This window comes from Tachyglossus aculeatus, chromosome 3 (genome assembly GCF_015852505.1).
Source record: "Tachyglossus aculeatus isolate mTacAcu1 chromosome 3, mTacAcu1.pri, whole genome shotgun sequence".
NCBI lineage: Eukaryota > Metazoa > Chordata > Mammalia > Monotremata > Tachyglossidae > Tachyglossus > Tachyglossus aculeatus.
The window spans coordinates 20,586,380-20,610,488 of record NC_052068.1 but is presented as its reverse complement, the minus strand read 5'-3'; the positions used below and the strand labels follow the sequence as shown (position 1 = coordinate 20,610,488).

The 24,109-nt window shown below is 45.7% G+C and overlaps 1 protein-coding gene and 1 non-coding gene across 2 annotated transcripts in view; one reads left to right on the top strand and one right to left on the bottom strand.

The window, feature by feature from the left end:
- The window catches only part of SLIT1 (slit guidance ligand 1), a 320,078-nt gene that overhangs the window by 115,646 nt on the left and 180,323 nt on the right, over positions 1-24,109 (top strand). The gene's annotated exons all lie outside the window — the stretch shown is intronic.
- LOC119926291 lies at positions 13,945-14,051 on the bottom strand. The gene has a single exon (XR_005450179.1). It is a non-coding gene; the product is annotated as a U6 spliceosomal RNA (small nuclear RNA).

Here is a 24,109-nt window from a genome sequence, read left to right as displayed (position 1 = left end):
GTATGGGGTACTCTTTGTGTTGGAAATGCATCCGATACTCTTTAAGTTGGGAATGTATGGAGCAGTCTATGAGTTGGGAAGGTATGGGACACTGTCTGGATTGGTGAGGTATGGATTGGGAACACATGCACTTGCTGGGTTGAGAAGATAGGGAGCCCTGAAGTAGCATGACCTAGTGGAAAGAACATGGGCCTGGGAGTGAGAGGACATGGGTTCTAATCCCGGTTCCCCCGCTTGTCTGCTGCGTGACCTTGGGCAAGTCACTTCAATTCTCTGGGCCTCAGTTACCTCATCTGTAAAATGGGGATTAAGACTGTGAGCTCCACACGAGGCAGGGACTGTGTCCAACCTGATTAGCTTGTCTTCACTCATTCATTCATTCAATTGTATTTATTGAGCACTTGCTGGGTGCAGTGTACTAAGTGCTTGGGAAGTACAATTCAGCAACAGAGACAATCCCTGTCTACAACAGGCTCACAACAAGTAAACAAGCATCAGTAGCATCAATATAAATAAATAGAATTATAGATATATACACATCATTAATAAAAATAAATAGAATTATAATTATATATATATCTATATATAGATAGATATATACATAGTAACAGAAGTGCTGTGGGGCGAGGAAGGGGGTAGAGCAAAGGGAGAGAGTATCTACCCCAGTGCTTGGCAAATAGTAAGCACTCAACAAATTCCACTATTATTATTATCATTAGATTAGGAAGGTATGGGACACTCTCTCGGTTGGGAAGATATGCCATATGTGCAGTACAAAGATGCTTAGGGCAATAGTCAGTCAATCAATCCATCATATTTATTGAGCGTTTACTGTGTGCTGAGCACTGTACTAAATGCTTGGGAGAGTATAGTATAGCAGCATTGGTAGGCATGTTCCCTCCCTACAATGAGCTTACAGTATAGAGCAGGAGACAGACATGAATATAAATGAATAAATTACAGATGCATAAGTGCTGTGGGGCTGAAGAAAGGGTGAATAAAGGGTCCAAATCCAAGTGCAAGAGTGTTGTAGAAGGGAGTAGGAGAGGAGAAAATGAGGGCGTAGTTGGGGAAAAGGCCTCTTGGAGATGTGCTTTTTTTTAAATAAGGCTTTGAGTACATATTTCAGAGTTGGTAGACATGTTCCCTCCACATAAAAAGCTTACAGTCTAGAGTGGGAGACAAACATTAATAGAAATAATGAGAAGCAGTGTGGCTCAGTGGAAAGAGCATGGGAAAGAGTCAGAGGTCATGGGTTCAAATTCCGGCTCCACCAATTGTCAGCTGTGTGACTTTGGGCAAGTCACTCAACTTCTCTGTGCCTCAGTGACCTCATCTGTAAAATGGAGGTAAGTCAATCAATCAATCAGTCAATCGTATTTATTGAGCGCTTACTGTGTGCAGAGCACTGTACTAAGTGCTTGGGAAGTACAAGTTGGCAACATATAGAGACAGTCCCTACCCAACAGTGGGCTCACAGTCTAAAAGGGGGCTCGCAGTCTAAAAGGGGTCACAGTCTAAAAGACTGTGAGCCCCCTGTGGGACATCCTGATCACCTTGTAACCTCCCCAGTGTTCAGAACAGTGCTTTGCACATAGTAAGCACTTAATAAATGGCATCATCATTATTATAAGTGCTGTGGGGCTGAGAGAGGGGCGGATAAAGGGTACAAATCCATGTGCAGAGGCGACGCAGAACAGAAGGGAGTGGGAGAAGCAGAAATGAAGGTTCAGTCAGGGAAGCCCTCGTGACTAAGTAGGGCTTTTAATAAGGCCTTAAAGGTGGGGAGAGTGTTGGTCTTTAAGATATGATAAGGGAGGGAGTTTCAATCTAGAGGCAGGACGTGGGCGAGAGGTCGGTGGCGAGATAGATGAGATAAAGATACAGTGAGTAGGTTGGCATTAGAGGAGCTGTGTGCTGGCTGGGTTGAAGTAGGAAAGCAGTTAGGTGAGGAAGAAGGGGTAGCAATGATAAAGTGCTTTATAATAATAATAATAATAATAATGACATTTATTAAGTGCTTACTATGTGCAAAGCACTGTTCTAGGAGCTGGGGAGGTTACAAGATGATGAGGTTGTCCCACTGGGAGCTCACAGTCTTAATCCACATTTTACAGATGAGGGAACTGAGGCCCAGAGAAGTTAAGTGACTTGCCCAAAGTCACACAGCTGACAATTGGCGGAGCTGGGATTTGAACCCATGACCTCTGACTCCAGGCTTTAAAGCCCTACTGAGTTTCTGTTTGGTGTAAAGGTGGATGCACAACCACTGGAGGTACTTGAGGAGTGGGGAAACATGGACTGAGTGGTTTTTTGGAAAAATGATCTGGGCAGCAGAGTGAAGTATGGACTGGAATGGGGAGAGACAGAGAGGTGGGGGGTCAGCAAGGAGACTGATGCAGTGATCAAGGCAGCATAGGCTAAGTGCTGTGATTAAATGGTAGTAGTTTGAATGGAGAGAAAAGGGTGGATTTTAGCCACGTTGTGAATATTGAACCGACAGGATTTGGTGACAGATTGAGTATGTGGGTTGGATGAGGGAGATGATTCAGGGATAATGCCAAGGTTACAGGCTTGTGAGAGTTAGGATGGAGTTGGGATAGCAATAGAGTTGGGATTTTTAGGGCTGCAGTTTCCATTTGGCAGCCAATCCACCCTCTTCCTGGAAACAGTCCATACAATCTGTAGGCTTTCTGTAGGGGGTTGCAGTCATGCAGGTCTCTCCCTTAATTTGCAAAAGAACATTAGGCTCTTGGATGTGAGGTGAAGGGAGGAAGGGAGTAGTCATTGGGCTGAGTGCCAGGCTTGGCTTTCTTCCGTTCCAGTGGCCAAAGATGCCCTTTCCATCTCTCACTGGGCCCAACTTAGGCTGTCCTCGCCCTCCCTCACTCTGATGCCAGAGACAGGGAATGAACACCTGGGCCACCCCTCTCCCTGAGGAGGGGCCCTCGCCATCGCAACAGCCACGAGGAGCAGCTGCAGCTGTGCTTTCTAGAAAGCGTTAATTAGTGAGCGGGGGGCTCTTATGCTCCTCCATCACAGGCACCAGCCCCATCACCACGTTGCACATGAGGTCGAGGATTGGCACTGGCCATGTGATTTTAGGGCAGGAGGGTTCTGGTCAACTGGAGGGAGGAAGGCCTCACCCCATCCTTGTCTTCTGGTCCCTGCTGGGAAATGACTCCCTTAGCTTCAGGTGGAAAAGGAGCATACCTTCTTGGCTTCCTAATACAACCCCACTCGTGAAATTCACTGCTCTAATGCCAACCAACTCACTGTACCTCAATCTTACCTATCTCACCGCCTTCTCTTGCCCATGTCCTGCCTCTGGCCTAGGACCCCCTCCCGCTTCGTATCTGACAGATGGTCACTCTCCCCACCTTTAAGGCCTTACTAAAAGCCCATCTCCTCCACAAGGGCTTCCCCGACTAAGCCTTCATTACCACTTCTCCCACTCCCTTCTGCATCGCCTCTGCACTTGGATTTGTAAAGACCCACCCCTCCCTCAGTCCTGAAGCACTTATGTACATAGACCTAATTTATTTCTATTAATGTTTGTCTCCCACTCTAGACTGTAAGCTCTTTATGGGTAGGGAACCCGTCTACCAACTCTGAAATACTTACTCTCCCAAGCACTTAGTAGGGTGCTCTGCACCCATTATGTGTTTGATAAATATGATTGATTGATGATGTTGGTGTGATGCTGAGATGTTGCCCGGGAACCAATCAGCCCTGGCTCTCTGTAAGTGGCTTGTCCAACTTTTACTGGCCAGAGTCTGGGACTGCAACAAGTAATTTATGTGAGGGTCAGGGACAGTGCATTGATCTTTCTCAAGGAGCTTCACACCTTTTGTAAGAAAAGAGAAGAATAGGGTATTGCAGCTCTTTTTTTTTCCCACTACATTTGTCTCCTGACCCTTGATGAGGGAAAAGTTAACTCCCCAATCAAGCAGGGGAGAGGGATGGGAGTGAGACTTAGATTCAGCCTTAATGGGCTTTTCTGGGCAGGGAATGTGTCTGTTTATTGTTGTATTATACTCTCCCAAGCACTTAGTACAGCACCTTGAACACAGTAAGCGCTCAATAAATATGATTCAATGAATGAATGGTATTTACTGAGCACATGCTGCGGTGTGATGCATTGTGTAAGTGCTTGGGAAAGTACACTAGAATCAATCAATCAATCAATCATATTTATTGAGCGCTTACTGTGTGCAGAGCACTGTACTAAGCGCTTGGGAAGTACAAGTTGGCAACATATAGAGACAGTCCCTACCCAGCAGTGGGCTCACAGTCTAAAAGGGGAGCCCAAGAAATGTTTTTGGCTCACAAAGTGCTTCTTTATCAATTTATTATTATTATTATTATTATTGCTATTATTGTTTTTGTTAAGCATTTACTATGTTCCAAGCCCTGTACCAAATGCTGGAGGTAAATTCAAGATTGTCAGGCCCCTCATGGGGCTCACAGTCTAAGTAGGAGGGATAACAGGTATTGAACCCCCATTTTGCAGATAAGGGACCTGAAGCACAGAGAATAAATAAATAATAATGGCATTTATTAAGCGCTTACTATGTGCAAAGCACTGTTCTAAGCACTGGGGAGGTTACAGGGTAATCAGGTTGTCCCATGGGGGGCTCGCAGTCTTCATCCCTATTTTACAGATGCGGTAACTGAGGCACGGAGAAGTTAAGTGACGAGCCCAAAATCACACAGCTGACAGTTGGAGGAGCCAAGATTTGAACTCATGACCTCTGACTCCAAAGCCCATGCTCTTTCCATTGAGCCACGCTGCTTCAGAGAAGCAAGTGACTTGGCCATGGTCACACAGCAGACTATTCTATTCAATGAAAATATTTTGTTGAGCATCAGCCTGGTACAGAACACTGTCCTAAGCCCTTGGGGGAGTTCAATAGCACTAGTAGATTTAATCCGGACCCTCGAGGAGTTTACAGTCTAGGGGAAGAATTTACAACCAGCTCCCACCCAAAGAGAAGTGAAAAAAAACAGAGCAGACCACCCCCATTTTGCAATTGGAGGAATGTGTAGTCTATGGGGTTCAGGAGCTTGCAAGGAGCAGATATTAAATTATCATGATTATTGCTATTATTATTATATTAAGTACTTACTATGTGTCAAGCACTGCCCTAAGCACTGGGCTAAATACAGGTTAATCAGGTCAAACACTGTCCCTGTCCCACATGGGTCTCACAGTCTAAGTAGGAGGGCAGGGAATCCCCATCTTACAGCAAGGAAACTGAGGCTCAGAGAAGTTAAGTGACTTGCCCAAGTTCACCCAGCAAGCAGTTGGCAGAGCCAGGCCCCGCAACCTTGGTGTCATCCTTGCCTCTGCTCTCTCATTCACCACATACATCTAATCTGTCACCAAAACCTGCTGGTCTCACCTCCGCAACATCACCAAGATCCGCCCTTCCCTCTCCATCCAAACAGCTACCTTGCTGGTTCAGTCTCTTATCCTCTACCGACTGGATTACTGCATCGGCCTCCTCTCTGATCTCCCATCCTCCTGTCTCTCCCCGCTTCAGTCTATACTTCACTGTGCTGCCTGGATTATCTTTGTATAGGAACGCTCTGGGCATGTCATGCCCCTCCTCAAAAATCTACAGTGGTTGCCTGTCAACCTATGAATCAAGCAAAAACCCCTCACTCTTGCATTCAAGGCTTTCCATCAATTCACCCCCTCCTACCTCACCTCCCTTCTCTCCTTCTCCAGCCCAGCCCACACCCTCCACTCCTCTGCCACCGCTAACCTCCTCACTGGGCCTTGTTCTCGCCTGTCCTGCCGTCGACCCCCGGCCCACATCCTTCCCCTGGCCTGGATTGCCCTCTTTCCACACATCCACCAAATTAGCTCTCTTCCTCCCTTCAAAGCCCTACTGAGAACCCACCTCCTCCAGGAGGCCTTCCCAGACTGAGCCCACTTTTTCTCTCCTCCTCCCCTCCTCATCGCCCCCCCGCCCTACCTCCTTCCCCTCCCCAAAGCACTTGTATATATTTGTACATATTTTTTACTCTATTTTACTTGTACGTATTTACTACTTTATCTTATTAATAATATGTATATAGCTATAATTCTATTTATCTATTTTGATTAATAATAATAATAATAATAATAATGACATTTATTAAACACTTACTATGTGCAAAGAACCAGGTTGTCCCACGGGGGGCTCACAGTCTTAATCCTCATTTTACAGATGAGGTAACTGAGGTGCAGAGAAGTTAAGTTACTTGTCCAAAGTCACATAGCTGACAATTGGCGGAGTTGGCATTTGAACCCATGACCTCTGACTCCAAAGCCCGTGCTCTTTCCACTGAGCCATGCTGCTTCTTTTGATGGTATTGACACCAGTGTACATGTTTGGTTTTGTTGTCTGTCTCCCCCTTCTAGACTGCAAGCCCGTTGTTGGGTAGGGACTGTCTCTATATGTTGCCGACTTGTACTTCCCGAGCACTTAGTACAGTGCTCTGCACACAGTAAGCTCTCAATAAATATGATTGAATGAATGAATTGAATCAATGATTAGAACCCAGGATCTCTGATTCCCAGGCCCGTGCTCTCACCACAAGGCCACTGTGGTGTTTCTTAAGTGCTTACTATATGACAAACAAGCACTGTACTAAGCACTGGGATAGAAACAAGATAATCCGGTGGGATCCAGTCCCTATAGGGAAAGGGAGATGAGTTGGGAGAGGCAGGATGCCACAGGTGAGGAGAGAGAGTTCTGTTCTGTGTCACTTCCCAAGCTCATGGAACTGTTTAATAGTAATAATAATAATAATAATAACATTTATTAAGCATTTACTATGTGTAAAGCACTGTTCTAAGCACTGGGGAATTACAAGGTGATCAGGTTGTCCCATGGGGGGCTTACAGTTTTAATCCCCATTTTACAGATGAGGTAACAGAGGCACAGAGAAGTGAAGTGACTGGCCCAAAGTCACACAGCTGACAGTTGGCGGAGCCGGGATTTGAACCCATGACCTCCGACTCCAAAGCCCCGGCTCTTTCCACTGAGCCACGCTGCTTCTCTAGGTTATGAGGTTAGAAGTGTTCTGCCAGGTAGTCAGAGATTTGTAGACATGTGTGGGAACTGTGATTAGAACCCAGATCCTTCTGATTCTCAGGTCTGTGCTCTATCTACTAAGCCATGCTACTTCTCAATACAATATAGCATACACATTCCCTGCCCACAATGAGTTTTAAGTCTAGAGGGAGAGACAGACATTAGTATAAATAATACTAATTTATTGAGAAGCAGCATGGCTCAGTGGAAAGAGCATGGGTTTTGGAGTCAGAGGTCATGGGTTCAAATCCCGCTCCGCCAACTGTCAGCTGTGTGACTTTGGGCAAGTCACTTAACTTCTCTATGCCTCAGTTACCTCATCTGTAAAATGGGGATTAAGACTGTGAGCCCCCTATGGGACAACCTGATCACCTTGTAACCTCCCCAGCACTTAGAACGGTGCTTTGCACATAGTAAGCACTTAATAAATGCCATTATTATTATTATTATATGCACAAAAGTGCTGCGGGGCTGGGATGGGGGCGATGAATAAAGGGAGCAAGTAAGGGCAATGCAGGTGGGAGAGGGAGAAGAGCAAAGGAGGGCTGAGGAGAGGTTTGTCAGGCAAATTGGCTGCTCGGAAACTTTCCTCTCTTTCCCTGCTCAGTCGTCCCTTGCCTTTGGTCCCGTTGGGGAAAGGCCCTGGGCTTTTGAAGTTCCCAGAGAATGAGGGCCGGGAGCCTGAGGAAAGTGTTTTTGGTCTTGGGTGTGCCTTTACGGTGCCAGGAGACATAGAAATCACCCTTGGAGGAGCCAGAACTTTGTGGTGGAGGTACTTGTTAAACACTGTCTATGGGTCAAGAACTGTACTAAGTGCTGGGGTAGATTAAAGGAAATCAGATTGGATGCAGACTCCGTCCCACATGGAGCTCATGATCTAAGTAGGAGGGAGAACAGGTATTTATTTCTCATTTGACAGATGAGGAAACTGAGTTACAGAGAAATTAAGTGACTTGGCCAAGGTGACACTGCAGGCAACTGGCAGAGCTGGAATCAGAATCCTCTGACTCCCTGGGCTATGTTCTTTTAGGTAACTCTTATTTTTTTATTTTGATCTTTTGGTCTGTCAGTGTTACAGATTTCCATGAAAGTAAACAAAACAGTAAAATAATAATAATGGTGATAATTGTGGTACTTGTTAAGTGCTTACTATGTTCCAAGCACTGTACTAAGCACTGGAGTAATTACAAGATAATCAGATGCCACATAGGGTTCACATCAGAGGGAGAAGAGGTGTTGAATCCCCATTTTGCAAATGAGGGAACTGGGGCATAGAGAAGTGAAGTGACTTGCCCAAGGTCTACCCAGCATGTCATGGCAGAGCTGGATTAGAACCCATATCCTCTGATGCTCAGGCCTTTGCTCTTTCCACGTGGTCATGCAGCTTCCTACAAAGAAAGCTGAGGCCTTGGGGATATCAGATTTCTCTTCTCCCCGCCACCTGAATCTCAAACCAGAATTCCAATTTCTTTTAGTCTTCAGCCAGGGGGGCACAAGCTAATTTTCATCCGATATTAATTTATGGTAATGTGCAGCTGTGGTTGAAAGACTAGCCAAACATTCCCATCTTTATGTGTGTACAGTCCTAAGGGTGCAGTCAAGCAAACGAAGTGTAGAATCTGTCCCAGGAGAGGGCTTAACTGTGGCCACGGAAAAGGTCTCGATGGAGTCTCTGTCCATCCCGCAGCAGCCCCCTCCCCCCTTTCCTGCTGCATGTTCTTGGACCACTGACCCTACTCCCTCACTCCCTTTTCTGCTCTGGGTGAAATCTGGTCATGTGTGTGTGTGTGTGCACATTCACACTACACAGTGTTGTCATCTTGCCTTGTAAATTCTTGAATGGTTATTTGTCCCTTTATCTGTTCTGCCGGGCCCTTTTACATTCTGTGAGAGTTGGTGTGTTCAGTGAGACTCATCTCTCTGTGGATGACACCCAAATCTACATCTCCTCCCCTGTTCTCTCACCCTCACTCCAGGCTCGCATCTCATCCTGCCTTCAGGACATCTCCACCTGATTGTCCTCTTGCCACCTAAAACTCAACATGTCCAAGACTGAGCTCCTTATCTTCCCTCCCAAACTCCATCCTCTCCCTGATTTTCCCATCACTGTGGATGGCACTACCATCCTTCCCGTCTTACAAATCCACAACCTTGGTGTCATCCTTGACTCCGCTCTCTCATTCACCCCACAAATCCAATCCATCACCAAATCCTGCCAGTCTCACCTTCACAACATCGCCAAGATCCAAACCCCTACCATGTTAGTACAATCACTTATCCTATCCCGACTGGATTACTGCATCAGCCTCCTTTCTGATCTCCCAACCTCCTGTCTCTCCCCACTTCAGTATACACTTCACTCTGCTGCCCAGATTATCTTTCTACAGATGCTCTGGGCATGTCACCCTGCCTCCTTAAAAATCTCCAGTGATTGTCTATCAACCTTTATATCAAGCAAAAACTCCTCACTATTGGCTTCAGAGCTCTCCATCGCCTCACCCCCTCCTACCTCACCTCCCTTCTCTCCTTCTCCAGCCCAGCCCGCGCCCTCCGCTCCTCTGCCGCTAACCTCCTCACTGGGCCTCGTTCTCGCCTGTCCCTCTGTTGACCCCTGGCCCACGTCCTACCTCTGGCCTGGAATGCCCTCCCTCCTCACATTCACCAAATTAGCACATTACCTCCCCTCCAAACTGAAGTTGGCTCTGGAAGGTGGAATCAATCAAGTCAATGGTATTCTTTGAGCTTTTACTTATTGTAGGGCACTGTACTAGGCATTTGGTAGAGTGTGGGGCAGTCGTGAGATGCAGTCCCTGCCCTTAAGGGACTTACAGTTTAATGGGGGAAACAGACATTAAAATTAGGAACAAATGAAGGAAGCAATCGAGTTTGAGGATATGTACATAAATGTTGTGGGATGGGGGGGAGTGACTACCTAAATGTTTAGGGTGTGGGACTAAGTGTCTGGGTGAGGCAGGGAAGGTAGGGTTGAGGGGGGAGATGGGAGGAATTAGTCAGGGAAGACTTCCTGGAGGAGATGTTAATTTGGTAGGGCTTTGTAGATGGAGAGAGTGCTGGTCTATCAGATATATATTTGAAAGAGAAGCAGTGTGGCTCTTTCCCCGGGCTTGGGAGTCAGAGGTCTTGGGCTCTAATCCCGCCTCTTCCACTTGTCTGCTGTGTGACTTTGGACAAGTCACTTCACTTCTCTGGGCCTCAGTAACCTCATCTGGAAAATGGGGATGAAGACTGTGAGCCCCACGTGAGACAACCTGATTACCTCTTGTCTACCCCAGCACTTAGAACTGTACTTGGCACATAGTAAGTGCTTAACAAATACCATCATTATCATCATCATCGTGTGTAGGGGGAGGGAGTTTCACACAGGAGGGAGGGTGTAAGCAAGGGGTTAAAGATGGGTGACGGAAGATGGAGGTTCAGCGCTTAGAACAGTGCTTTGTACATGGTAAGCGCTTAACAAATACCATTATTATTATTATTATTATTATTATTATTATTATTATTATTACAGTGAGTAGGTTGGTGTTAATGGGATGCAGTGTGAAGGCTGGGTTCCAGTGGGAGGGGAGCAAGGATTAGTAGTGGGAGAGAGCTTACCTGAGTGTCTTGAATTTTTTTAAGGTATCTGTTAAGCACTTACTATATTCCAGGCACTGTACTAAGCACAGAGGTAGATACGAGATGATCAGGTTGGACGCAGTCCCTGTCCCAAATCGGGTCCACAGTCTTAATTCCTATTTTACAGATGAGACATTCATTCATTCATTCAATCGTATTTATTGAGCACTTACTGTGTGCAGAGTACTGTACTAAGAGCTTGGGAAGTACAAGTTGGCAACATATAGAGACGGTCCCTACCCAAGAAGGGGGAGACAGACAACAAAACAAAACATGTGGACAGGTGTCAAGTTGTCAGAATAAATAGAACTAAAGCTAGATGCACATCATTAACAAAATAAATAGAATAGTAAATATGTACAAGTAAAATAAATAGAGTAATAAATCTGTACAAAAACATATATACAGCTGTTGTGGGGAGGGGAAGGAGGTAGGGTGGGAGGGATGGGGAGGAGGAGAGGAAAAAGGGGGCTTAGTCTGGGAGCACCTGAGGCACAGAGAATTTAAGTGACTTGCCCAAAGTCACAAAGAAAACAAGGGGTGGAGTCAAGATTAGAACTGGAACCCCCTGACTTCTTTCCACCTGCCTGCTTCTCACTGTGATTCCAGTGATGCTCGATGTGGAGCTGCGTGGGTAACCACTCTAGGCACCTGGAGAGAGGAAAGCATCTATAAAATGCCTTTATAGAAAATTGATTTGGGAAGCGAAGTGAAGTAAGACTGGAGAGGAGAGAGGCTGGAGGCTGAGAAGTCAGCGAGGGGTCTCATGCATTAACTGAGGTGGGATATGACCAAATGGAAGGACAGTGGTGGGGAATAATTTGGATGAGAGGATTATGAGGTTAATAATAATAATGGCATTTATTAAGCACTGTTCTAAGCACTGGGGAAGGTTACAAGGTGATCAGGTTGTCCCATGGGGAGGTCACAGTCTTAATCCCCATTTTCAGATGAGGTAACTGAGGCACGGAGAAGTGAAGTGACTTGCCCAAAGTCACACAGCGGCAATTGACGGAGCCAGGATTTTAACCCATGGCCTCTGACTCCAAAGCCTGTGCTCTTTGCACTGAGCCACACTGCTTCTCTAGGTTATGAGGTTAGAAGTGTTCTGCCAGGTAGTCAGAGATTTGTAAGAACTCAGAAAAAGAGAAAGTAGCCACAGAGCAAAATGGATGTTTGATCCAAGGATAAAAACTTAGGGGGTGCAGATATAAATCTCTTTCTTAACTCACCCCTGTACACTGACTCACTCAGCATTCAGGAATCACAAGAAAGACTATTCTGATATTTACTTTGAAATGTCAGTTTCAGTCACCTGGTCCTTTTCATCAGTTTTGCCCTGAGAAAGAGAAGAAGGTGGGGGACAAAAAGTCTGAGGTCAAGTGAGACGGGAGAGATCCTTAATGTGGCAAAACAAACAACTTTTAACTGGGGAAGATAAATGTCGCCCTTCTTCTACTATTGGCTTTGAGATAGATAGGCCCTGTTTATCAAAATGAAAATAATTTGAAGCAAACCTGTGAAACAGTCTTCCTTACCGTGGAAGTGTCAGCTCCAGCTAAGGACCACATTAGACAGGTTAAAATAACTATGGCATTTAGTTATTAGTTATTAAATAGTAAAACAACTATGGGTTATTAGCCCATAAAAGGTCATGGGTTCTAATTTTGACTACACTGCTTGTCTGCTGTGCCTCAGTTACCTCAGCTGTAAAATGGGGATTGAAACTGTGAGCCCCACGTGGAAGAGGTAGTTTGTTCAACCCGATTTAACTTGCATCCCAGCGCTAATAAAGTGCCTGGCACATAGTAAGGGCTTAACAAATACCATAATAATAATAATTATTATTACTGTGTGTAGAGCACTGTTCTAAGTGCTTGGGGGAGTACAATAAAAGCATGGCTCCTCCAAGAGGCCTTCCCTGACTAAGCCCTCATTTCCTCTTTTGCCATTCCTTTCCGGGTGTCTCTGGCATTTGGACTTGCTCCTTTCATTAGCCGCACAACACTTATGTACATATCTCTAATTTATATTAATGGATATCTCCCCCTCTAGACTGAAAGCTCATTGTGGGCAGGGAAGGTATCTACCAACTCTGTTGTATTGTACCCTAGGGCACTTTTCTGAGTATTTTTGTTGGATTTGGTTTTGCTTTTTATGGTATTTATTAAGTGCTTACTGTGTGCCACGCAGTGTACTAAGCACTGGGGAAGACACAAGATAATCAGGTTGGATTATCCCCTCCCCTCTAGACTGTGAGCTCAGTTGTGGGCAGGGATTGTCACTCTTTATTGTGTATTGTACTTTCACAAATGCTTAGTACAGTGCTCTGCACTCAGTAAGCGCTTAATAACTGCAGTTGAATGAATGAATGAATAGACAGAGTCCCTGTTCCATCTGGGGCTCACAGTTTTAATCTCCATTTTACAGATGAGGCACAGAGAAGTAAAGTGACTTGCTCAAGGTCATCAGCAGATGTGATGCAGTCAAGATTAGAACTCGGGTCCTCTGACTTCTAGGCCCTTGCTTTAGGAAGATGGGGCCAGTGCAGGCTGTTTCACATCATCTCCCCCACCCCCAACTCAGTATTTTGACATTTAGCACCTTCTAATGGGGATATTTGAAGTGTGTGGAGGATGTGTGGGAGTTGAGGGGGCCTGCATAATTGCAGAGAGCACACAGGCTTGTTAGTCAAAAGGACCTAGGTTTTAATTCTGGCTCTGCCACTTTTCTGCTTTGTGACCTTGGACATGTTACTTAAATTCTCTGTGCCTCAGTCCCCTCATCTGTAAAATGGGGATTACGTCTGTGAGCCCCACATGTAACAGAGACAGTGTCCAACCTGGTTAGCTTGTACCTACCCCAGTGCTTAGTAGAGTGCCTGGCACATTGTAATAATAATAATAATAATTATGGTATTTGTTAAGCACTTACTATGTGCCAGGCACGGTAATTGTATTCAGACTTTGTAATAATAATAATTACGGTATTTGTTAAGCACTTACTATGTGCCAGGCACTGTACTAAGCATCATCATCATCAACATCATCAATCGTATTTATTGAGCGCTTATTATGTGCAGAGCACTGTACTAAGCACTTGGGAAGTACAAATTGGCAACATATAGAGACAGTCCCTACCCAACAGTGGGCTCACAGTCTAAAAGGGGGAGACAGAGACCAAACATACTAACAAAATAAAATAAATAGAATAGATATGTAAAAATATGGAACGCTTCACGAATTTGCGTGTCATCCTTGCGCAGGGGCCATGCTAATCTGCTCTGTATCGTTCCAATTTTAGTATATGTGCTGCCGAAGCGAGCACACTGGAGTAGATACAAGATCATCAGGTTGGACTCAGTCCCTGTCCCATGTGGGGCTCACAATCTCTTATCTCTATTGTACAGATAAGGGATCTGAGGCTCAGAGAAGTGAAGTGACTTGCCCAAGGTCACACAGCAGACAAGTGGCGGATCCAGGATTAGAACCTGTGACCTTCTGACTCCCAGGCTCTTGCACATAGTAAGCGCTTAATAAATGCCATTATTATTATAAGTGCTTAACAAATACCATGAAGAAAAGGAAAAAAGAAAAATTGCAGCAACCAGTCTCTCTTTCCATCCCCTGAAAAGGCCAAGTGGACATGATCTCTCTCTGCAATTATGCAGGCTGCCTCGTTCCTCTCCCCCTCCTCCCCCTCCCCATCCCCCCCACCTTACCTCCTTCCCCTCCCCACAGCACCTGTATATATGTATATATGTTTGTATGTATTTATTACCCTATTTATCTATTTATTTTATTTGTACAGATTTATTCTATTTATTTTATTTTGTTAATATGTTTTGTTTTGTTCTCTGTCTCCCCCTTCTAGACTGTGAGCCCACTGTTGGGTAGGGACTGTCTCTATATGTTGCCAACTTGTACTTCCCAGCTCTTAGTACAGTGCTCTGCACACAGTAAGCGCTCAATAAATGCAATTGATTGATTGCCCTGCACACAGTAAGCACTCAAATACGATTGATTGAATGAATGAATGAGTGGTTTACACTACATAAAAATGGGATTACGCTATGCATCTTTGCCCTCAGGTGCCTTTTCTGACTTTCACTTTAAAGCAGTCCATCACCTTGCCCCTTCCTACCTCACAGTACTAAACTCCTATTACAGCCCAGCCTGTACACTTCGCTCCTCCAATGCTAACCTTCTCACTGTACCTCCATCTCATCTATCTCGCCGCCAACCTCTTACCCACAGCCTACCTCTGGCCTGAAATGCCCTCCCTCCTCATATCTGAGAAGCAGCGTGGCTCAGGAGAAAGAGCACGGGCTTGGGCGTCAGAGGTTGTGGGTTCTAATTCTGGCTCCTTCACTTGTCAGCTGTGTGACTTTGGGCAAGTCACTTAACTTCTTGGTGCCTCAGTTACCTCATCTGTAAAATGGGGATTAAGACTGTGAGCCCCATGTGGGACAACCTGATTACTTTGTATTTACCTCAGCGCTTAGAACAGTGCTTGGCATATAGTAAGCACTTAGCAGATACCATTATTATTATCTGACAGACAATTACTTTACCCCGCTTCAAAACCTTATTGAAGGCACATCTCCTCCAAGAGGCCTTCCCTGACTAAGCTCTCTTTTCCTTTTCTTCAACTCCCTTCTGCAACACCCTGACTGGCTCCCTTTATTCATCCCCTTTCCCAGCCCCACAACACTTATGTGCATATTTGTAATTTATTTATTCATATTAATGTCGTTCTCCCCCTCTAGACTGTGGGCAGGGAATGTGTTTGTTTATTGCTATTTTGTACTCACCCAAACGCTTAGTACATTGATGATGATGATGGCATTTGTTAAGCGCTTACTATGTGCGAAGCACTGTTCTAAGCGCTAGGAGGGATACAAGGTGATCAGGTTGTCTTAGAGAAGCAGCGTGGCTCAGTGGGAAGAGCACGGGCTTGGGAGTCAGAGGTCATGGGTTCTAATCCCATCTCCGACATTTATTGGCTGTGTGACTTTGGGCAAGTCACTTAACTTCTCTGTGCCTCAGTTACCTCATCTGTAGAATGGGGATTAAGATTGTGAGCCCCACGTGGGACAACCTGATCACCTTGTATCCCCCCAGCACTTAGAACAGTGCTTTTGCACATAGTAAGTGCTTAACAAATACCATCATTATTATTATTATTACAGTGCTCTGCACACAGTGTGTTCATTAAAGACCGTTGACTGACGGACCATGCCTGTGTAACAGGTCAGCAGTGTCTTCTCCCTTCTCCCTCTTTTACACCCTGGCCCCTCTTCCTGGCAGGCTGATTAGGCGATACCTAAGGATTTCAGCTCTTACCCAGATTCAGTCCTTGGGCTTTACCAGTGACCAGCCAATTTGCATTAACGAACTCCAGGCCGGAGTATTTGTGCTTCCTTTTGCTATGCAAAGTGTCTGGGACTCAGAAGGGATGTATTAATGTCAGGGAGGCTTCTGCATTTTGTTCTTTGTGTTTCGGGAATCCAAAAGCCCAGGCCAAGGATATAAGTGAAGCACTGGGCACTTCATGGATTCAAATCAGGTGGCATAACACAATTTACTGTCAATAGGGAATGTGCATCGCTTAAAATATCATGTCTTTTGCAGTGATAGAAATAGAAAAATAGGCTGGCTGGCCATAATTTAAGTTTACGTTGTCAGAGAAATTTAAATACAGATAAGGCATTTAATTATTAAATGGTTTTTCTGTTAGGCACAAATGAAGCTTTCTAATTAGCTGTCAGTTATGTCTGGAGTGCCCAAGGCTGGCTCCTTTCCTGATTTTCATGTATTAATTCCATTTCATAATGGCAGAAAGCCCCCAGGAGCAGTCCACTCTGACAGGGTGGAATTCTCCACCCTTTGCCCCCCTGCCTGGCAGTGCCCCTTGAACTATTCACTCCCTGAACTTGGCACAGTCCAAACATAACTGAGATGGATTTGTATAAAACGGACGCGTGAGCTTAAAGGGAGTGAATTTTCTGTATGTGAAATACATCTGTTTAAAATTTGGCATATATATATATATGTATGCATATAAATATACACGTGAGTTTATTTAACCCATTCTCGCGACCCCTGCCAGCTTCCCAGATTGGAATTTTGGATTCCTTCTGTGCTGCTTTCTTTATAGGACAATCCCAGATGGCTTCAGTCCCTTTCAGCTGTTGTCAGCTCTGCTCCTCGCTGAAACTTGGGAGAGTTGGACCAGCTGGGAGAATGGCTAGCTGCCATTCCTTGGATCGGGTGTCAGCCACGGGGTGAAAATCCAGGGCTCCCAGGGCTCCCACCCCTCCTTCACTCCCACAGTACCTCATGTACATAGCTGTAATTTCTGTATTTGTATTAATGTCAGTCTCTCCCTCTAAACTATAAACTCACTGTGGGCAGGGAATGTTTTACCAACACTGTTATATTGTACTATCCCAAGCACTTAGCACAGGCAGGGCTTTGTACACAGTGAGTGCTCAATAAATACGATTGATTGATTGATTGGTATCTTGCAAAATGACCTTTCCACAGAGCTAAAAGGACAAACAAACTGATACCTGTTGAGCTCTTACTCTGCCAGACGCTATACTAAACCCTGGGGTAGATACAAAGTTAGACACAGTCCCACCTGGGGCTCACACTCTTAATCCCCATTTTGCAGATGAGGTAACTGAGGCCCAGAGAAGTTAACTGACTTGCCCAAGATCACACAGCAGAGAAGTGGCAGTGATGGGAGTAGAACCCAGGTCATTCTGACTCCCAGGACTGTGATGCATCCACTAGGCCACACTGTGTCTAGGAGGTTTTGCCCCAACTGGAATAGTATTGGTCCTGGATATATATTTTAGTTTAGGAGCTGGTCCCCAGAGACATATTCTAGATGTCCACCTGCTGAAATAACCCAACTTTGCAGGTGATGAGGTTGTTGTGGTCAGAGAGGTGAGTTCGTATCAAACAATAATATTTATTGAGTGCTTACTGTGTGCAGAGCACTGTACTCAGTGCTTGGGAGAGTACAATAAAACAGAGTTGGTAGACACATTCTCTACGGAGAAGCAGCGTGGCTCAGGGGAAAGAGCACGGGCTTTGGAGTCAGAGGTCAGGGGTTCAAATCCCGGCTCCACCAGTTGTCAGCTGTGTGACTTTGGGCAAGTCACTTAACTTCTCTGTGCCTCAGTTACCTCATCTGTAAAATGGGGATTAAGACTGTGAGCCCCCCGTGGGACAACCTGATCACCTTGTAACCTCCCCAGCGCTTAGAACAGTGCTTTGCACATAGTAAGCGCTTAATAAATGCCATCATTATTATTATTATTATTAACCACAGTGAGCTTACAGTCTAGAGGGGCGACAGATATTAATATAAATAAATAAATTACAGATATGTACATAAATGCTGTGGGGCGGATAGTGGGGTGAATACTAAGTGCCCAGAGTGGGCAGATCCAAGGGCATAGCTGATGCAGAATAATAATGATAATGTTGGTATTTGTTAAGCACTTACTACGTGCCAAGCACTGTTCTAAGTGCTGGGGGGGGGGCGGGGGGGATAAAAGGTAATCAAGATTGTCCCACGTGAGGCTCACAGTCTTAATCCCCATTTTACAGATGAGGGAACTGAGGCACAGAGAAGTTAAGTTTCTTGCCCAAAGTCACACGGGTGACAAGTGGTGGAGCAGGGATTAATAGTAATAGTGATGGTATTTGTTAAGCACTTACTATGTGCAAAACACTGTTCTAAGCGCTGAATTAGAACCCATGACCTCTGACCCCCAAGCCCGGGCTCTTGCCATTGAGCCGAGAAGGAGTGGGAGGAAGAGGGCTTAATTAGGGAAGGCTTCTTGGAGCAGATATGACCTTAATAAGACTTTGAAGGTGAGGAGAGTGGTGGTCTGGCATATAGGGAGGATGTGGGCAAGGAGTCAGCCATGAGATAGACAAGACCGGGACACAGTGAGTTAGGTGGCGCTAGAGGAATAGCATGGCTTGTGGATAGAGCACAGGCCTGGGAATCAGAATGACCTGGGTTCTAATCCTGACTCTGCCACTTGTCTGCTGTGGGCAACTCATTTAACTTTTCTGTGCCTCAGTTACCTCATCTGTGAAATGAGGATTAAGACTGAAATGAGGATTAAGCCCTTGAGGGATAGGGACTGTGTCCAACCTGATTAGCTCATATCTACCCTAGCGCTTAGTACAGCGCCTGGCTGATAATAAGTGCTTAACAAGTCATAAAAAAGGAGCAAAGTGTGCAATTTGGTCTGTAGTAGGAAATCAGTGAGGTGAGGTAAGAGTGGGTGAGCTGAATGAGGGTTTAAAGCTGATGGAAAGGAGTTTCTGTTTGATGCGGAAGGGGAAGTACAACTGCAGATTCTTGAGGAATAGGGAGACGTGGACTGAAAGGCTTTTGGAAAAATGATCCGTGCAGGAGAGTGAATTATGGACTGGAGTGAGGAGAGACATTTGGCAGGGAGGCCAGCAAGGAGGCAGAGGCAGTAGTCAAGATATGAGGTAGGATAAGTGGTTGGACCAGCATAGTAGCAATTTGGATGGAGAGGGAATGGTAGATTTTAGCAGTGTTGTGAAGGTAGAACCGACAGGATTTGGTGACATTGAATATATGGGTTGTGTGAGATGAATAAAGGATAATGCCAAGGTTATGGGCTTGTAAGACAGGGAGGATGGTGGTGCTGTCTACAGTGATGGGAAAGGCAGGGGGAGGATAGGGTTTGGGTGGGAAGATACGGTATTTGTTTGTTCTATCCCCTGCTCACCCCCACAGTACTTATGTACAAATACTTATAGGCAGCAACTTCTCCTACCTAGAATTTATTTTATTGTCTGTCTCCCCACATCTAGATTGAAAACTCCTTGTGGGCAGGAGTCACTTAAGCACTCAAAACAGTGCTCTGCACACAGTAAGGGCTCAATAAATGCATTGATTGATTGTTTGGTAGAGGAATAGGGCATGGAGCATAAGAAATGAGCCTACCGGGACCAGGCACCCGAGGTTTCAAACTGGGGTATGGTCCAGTTAATAATAATAACAGTAATTATTATGATATTTGTTGAGCATTTACTATGTGCAGAGGACTGTTCTAAACCCTGGAGTAGATACAAAGTAATCAAGTTGGCACAGTCCCTGTCCCACATGGGGCTAACAGTCTTAATCCTCATTTTACAGATGAGATAACTGAGGCCAAGAGAAGTGACGTGATTTGCCTAAGGTCTCACAGCAGATAAGTCGCAGGGCCGGGATTAGAACCCATTACCTTCTGATTCCCAGGCCCAAACTCCTGCCACTGGGCCATGCTGCTTCTCTGGGCTTCTATAGCTCAGGAACTGGTTTTCTGCTGCTGTCAGTCCTAGCAAAGGTTTTCTGACACTATCTTAGATCTAATGCAGAAAGTGGAGTGATTTTCAGGAGCACTTAGTACAGTGCCTGGCATGTAGTAAGTACTTAACAAATACTATAAACAAACAAATAGGAGAATTAACCAAGCCCTTCCTATGCTCATCCTCTAGATTGTAAACTAATTGTGGGCAGGGAATGTATCTATTTATTGTTGTAGTGTAATGATGATGATGGCATTTGTTAAGTGCGTACTATGTGCCAAACACTGTTCTAAGCGCTGGGATAGATACAAGGTTATCAGGTTGTCCCATGTAGGGCTCATTCATTCATTCATTCAATTGTATTTATTGAGCTCTTACTGTGTGCAAAGCACTGTACTAAGCGCTTGGGAAGAACAAGTTGGCAACATATAGGGATGGTCCTTACCCACCAACGGGCTCACAGTCTAGAAGGGGGAGACAGACAACAAAACAGAACATGTGGACAGGTGTCAAGTCATCAGAATAAATAGAAGTAAAGCTAGATGCACATCATTAACAAAATAAATAGAATAGTAAATATGTACAAGTAAAATAGAGTAATAAATCTGTACAAACATATATACAGATGCTGTGGGGAGGGGAAGGAGGTAGGGCAGGGGGATGGGGAAGGGGAGAGGAAAGAGGGGGCTCAGTCTGGGAAGGCCTCCTGGAGGAGGTGAGCTCTCAGTAGGGCTTTGAAGGGAGGAAGAGAGCTAGCTTGGCAGATGAGCGAAGGGAGGGCATTCCTGGTCAGGGGGAGGACGTGGGCCAGGGGTCGATGGCGGGACAGGCGAGAACCTCCTCCCAGTGAGGAGGTTAGCGGCAGAGGAGCGGAGGGCGCGGGCTAGGCTGTAGAAGGAGAGAAGGGAGGTGAGGTAGGAGGGGGGCGAGGTGATGGACAGCCTTGAAGCCGAGAGTGAGGAGTTTTTGCCTGATGTGTAGGTTGACTGGTAGCCACTGAAGATTATTAGGCTCATAGTCTTAATCCCCATATTACAGATGAGATAACTGAGGCACCGAGAAGTTTAGTGACTTGCCCACAGTCACACAGCTGACAAGTGGTGGAACTGGGATTAGAACCCACGACCTCTGATTCTCAAGCCCGTGCTCTTTCCACTAAGCCTCGCTATTTCTGCTTCTAGCGTACTCTCCCCAGCGCTTACTACAGTGCTTTGCACAAAGTAAGCACTCAGTTAATACGACTGACTGAATACGATGAGGTCCTTCCATCCAATTTCACATTCCTTCCGTCTGTCTGGGTGATGGTGATGTGTGGGTTATGGTGATGCATGTCTCTGGACATCTATCAACGCTCTCTCCCTTGCAGGAGGCAATGAACACAAACCTTCTGGAATTTCCTCCCTTACCTCTTTCTCCCTCCCCTCTCCCCTCCCGGCCTCAGTGTTCTAATCCAAGCTGCTGGAAGCTGGAGAGCTGATAATGATGAGGGAGTGGAAATGTCAGCAGGAAACCAGCTTCAATCAGAGTTGTTAAAAATAGGCCTGGCAGGACTGCTGTGCTGGAGGTGAAGCCTTAGAGTTGAGTCCCAAAGTCCCAAGGTGTCAGATGGGTAGGAACGGGAAGGCATTTTATTTTGTTAATAAGTTTTATTTTGTTCTCTGTCTCCCCCTTCTAGACTGTGAGTCCACTGTTGGGTAGGGACCGTCTCTATATGTTGCCAACTTGGACTTCCCAAACACTTAGTACAGTGCTCCGCACACAGTAAGCGCTCAATAAATACGATTGATTGATTGATAGAGGTATCTCCTCATCTGTAAAATGGGGATTAAGACTCTGAGTTTCAGGTAAGCCCTGAACTGTGTCTAACCTGATTAGCGCTCAGTAGTCAGTCAGTCTTTCAGTCAGAGCACTGTACTTAAGTACTGGGGAGAGTTCAATATAACAATATAATAGACATGTTCCCTGCCCACAGTGAGCTTGCAGTCTAGATGGGGAGACAGACATTAATATAGGTAAATGAAATTATGAATATAATAATGATGGCATTTGTTAAGTGCTTACTATGTGTCAGGCACTATACTAAGTGCTGGGGTGGATATAAGCAAATGTGGGGCTCACAGTCTCAATCTCCGTTTTTCAGATGAGGAAACTGAGGTACAGAGAAGTGAAGTGGCTTGCCCAAGGCCGCACAGCAGATAAGTGGTGGAGCCAAGATTAGAACCCATGTCCTTCTGACTCCCAGGACCGTGCTCTATCCATTATGCCATGCTGTGTCTGACACTTAGTAAGCGCTTAACAAGTACCATTAAAAAAAAAAGTACAGCTTGGGATGTTTAATGGGAAATGACTGTGTATACATCATGGTTCATTTTCTGGCCAGGGATGGTTTGGTGTGTGTGTGTGTGTGTATATATGTGTGTGTTTGTGAATGTCCATATGCTCTCTTAGGACAGTGTTTGTGTGGCTTGAAGAGAGGTGCAAATCTCCTCAAATTATGTTCTGAAAGAGAAAGCAGAAATGAAGCTGTCATGTCTCCCGGGCCCTGGTGACAGTTGGCCATTTCGTTTGCCCGTGCTGGAGAGCTGGGTGGTCCCGGATGGTCTGTGTCTCCTGAGCGCCTGCCAGGAGCAAAGCTGGCTGGCAGCACTCGCCTCAGGAAGAACAGAGCCTGCCGCCTTGGCCGCTCAAAGGAACCAGTAGCTGTGGCTCAGTTTAGGGGCCAGGAGTTGGGAAGAAGCAAGGGAGGAAATGTAATCTCATTTTGGAAACACCCACAGCTTCCAACACAGTATGTGGCACATTGCGAGTGCTCCATGGCTAGAGTTGGCCATCCATACTGAAAGTACCCCAGTCCTGAAATTTGAGGGATTTGAGTAGAACCTTCACTCATCTTTATTCCTCAATTTTTCCCACTTCGATGCTCAGCTCAGTTTCACAGGCCTGACAAGCTTAACCTGTTGCCCCAAAGCCCAGGTCTCAAGGATGAGGTGAACAAAATTTAGGGTAGGGGGGATGTGGGGACCCGCATAAGCCTTGGGAGTCCCGTAGTTTTCCGTAGCCTCTCCTTCAGAAACACTAGTTTGGGGGAAAGAGGAGAGATCTGGAAAACCAGGAAATGTCGGTTTTCAAAAGTATCTTCTCTCAACAACAGCTCGCTCTTCCTCTCCCATTTCCTCTTAGAAATGCGGGCTAAACGTCTCTAAGCCTCTCACATTCCAACTCCTATCTCTCTTTATTCTATGTTTTTGAAGTGCGTACTATGTGTCAGGAACTGCAGTAAGCACTGCAGTAGATACAGTCTAATCGGTTGGACACAGTACATGTCCCACATAGAGATTAATACTGTGAGCCTTTAGACTGTAAAACTCAGTCTTAATCCCCATTTTACAGATGAGGTAACCGAGGCACAGAGAAGTTAAGAGATTTGCCCAAGGTCACCTGCAGACAAATGGCAGAACTGGGATTAGAACCCAGGTCCTTCTAACTTCCAGGTCATGGTTTATCCACTCGGCCAAGCACCTTTTCTTTTCCTCCTTTCCTGGCATCCCTTTTCTTCTGGGCAGAAGCTCTTGCCACAAGGTGAGAGAGAAACAGAAGCCAGCCTCCAGAGGCAGCTCTCCTGAAAACTGCTCCAGCACTGTCAGGGAACTCAGCTGGGAGGGGCCTTCAAAACCGACCCTTTCTCTCCAAAGAGAGTTGACAGTCACTTCCCAGAAACAGAATTGTTGGGGGACATAATCTCTTCTCCTAATTCAGATTGCATATGCCAACTTCATGCCTGTCAGAAGAGCAGTCAGCATCCAACTACCGGGCTCTAAACCTCTCTGCCCACACATACCTACCACTCTCCTCTTCTTCTTTCTCCTCCATCTCTTCCCCTTCCTTCTCTGTCTTCCCCTCCTCCTTTTCATCCTCCTCTTTCTATTCCTTGTCCTCCTCCTCATCGTCCTTTTCCTCCCTCCACCTCTTCTCCTTGTTCATATTTAGCTTCTCACCTGCTATACAGGGCTATACTTCATACACCCTGTAATT